Source organism: Cynara cardunculus, unplaced genomic scaffold, assembly GCF_001531365.2.
Source record: "Cynara cardunculus var. scolymus isolate 2C unplaced genomic scaffold, CcrdV1 Un_Scaffold_1013, whole genome shotgun sequence".
Taxonomy (NCBI): domain Eukaryota; kingdom Viridiplantae; phylum Streptophyta; class Magnoliopsida; order Asterales; family Asteraceae; genus Cynara; species Cynara cardunculus.
In genome coordinates this window covers 147378-148889 of record NW_020200663.1, presented here as the reverse complement: position 1 = coordinate 148889, position 1512 = coordinate 147378, and positions in this window count along the sequence as shown.

The following is a 1512-nucleotide window of genomic DNA, read 5'->3' as shown; positions in this document are numbered from 1 at the left end:
ACACAAATTGAACCACCCATTGGAGTAGATATTACCACTGGAAATTCGGTGGTTTGCTCATACGGTTTTAATCGGGATTCTAATTGTTCATAAACAATTGAGTGTGTCGCACCAGTATCAAACAAAACATAAACAGATAAATCAATTAATTTAACATGACCCGAAATCATACCCGCTTGATATTTGCTGCCAGGTAATGCAAAGACTCGTCCACTAGTACTTGGTTGTTTACCTTTCCCTTTGTCAGTTTGGATCCGAGCTTTGGGACAATATTTTGCCATGTGACCTTGTTCTCGACAATTGAAACAGGAACCGGTCATCTTTAAACACGGACTCGGTCGATGTCGAAGATTGCATCGATCACAATTAATAACAGGGCCAGAAATATTTTGACTCTCACTGCTAGACAACACTGGAAGTCGTAGCGTGAATAGATTCGAGTCTTTTTGAATATCGTTACTCGACTTTGATTTTACAAAACGAGGGTTGCTTCGGAAAGATTCAGATCCGCGTTTCTTATTGTCAACGCATGAAGTTAACCATTGTTGTCATGACCGATCAATATTCTTTGTTGCGTCGGCCACTACAGTAATGGTATTAAAAGGATGATTCAGGAGACAATCTTTATACCTTGAGTTCAAAGTCCGTTTAATGGAAATTGAGAAGGACTGAGGTTTTTGTTTGTTAAGCCTTTGAAGCCATATATATATATATATATATATATTTCTCCCATTAGTTACCCGAACTGGATATAGGAATTCCAGTATTTGGTGTAGGAACAAGATTTGGTTTGAAGGAAGATTATGCGCTGCTTGTTGCATAACCTGAATAGCCTGCTGCAGATATGTAGGCATCAGACTTGACATGGTCTGACGGACCACATCAGCAATATTGGATTCACTTCCACCCCCCATCGGATTGGGGTTGGGGTTTGGGTTACCCTCAGGTTGAGATCTGGATTTGTGTGGGTGACCACGTCTCGACATTCTAAAATAAAACAACATGAAAATCAGAATTTAAAACAGTTATGGATTAGAAAAACGGTAGATAGAATTAGAATCTAGTATACCCGTTCTTATGTCTACCCATTTCTCACAGGTCAAACTTACTTTATCTACAAGTCAAAACATATGCTATGATACCACATTTGTAACATCCCCCGTCCACGTGATCCGGAACGGGGTGTCACTAACGGGACTTAATTCTAAGACACAAACATTGCAGAGCTACTAATAAACTCCAAACGTAGATTAACTTCTAAAACATGCTTTACAATCCAAAATATTATATTCTATCAACTATTTATAAGTTTAGAATATTATACATCTACCAACGAGTTTACCAACTCCAAAAAGTCAAACGCTCGATCTCAAGTCCCGTCCATTATCAGTATCACTTGGAACATGCCGTGTCAGAAAACAAGAACACGGCTGATCACGGGGCTCAGTGAACAGATTGTAATATAAACTTGAAATAATAATATGTAACATCGATAATAAAGCGGAAGACTTA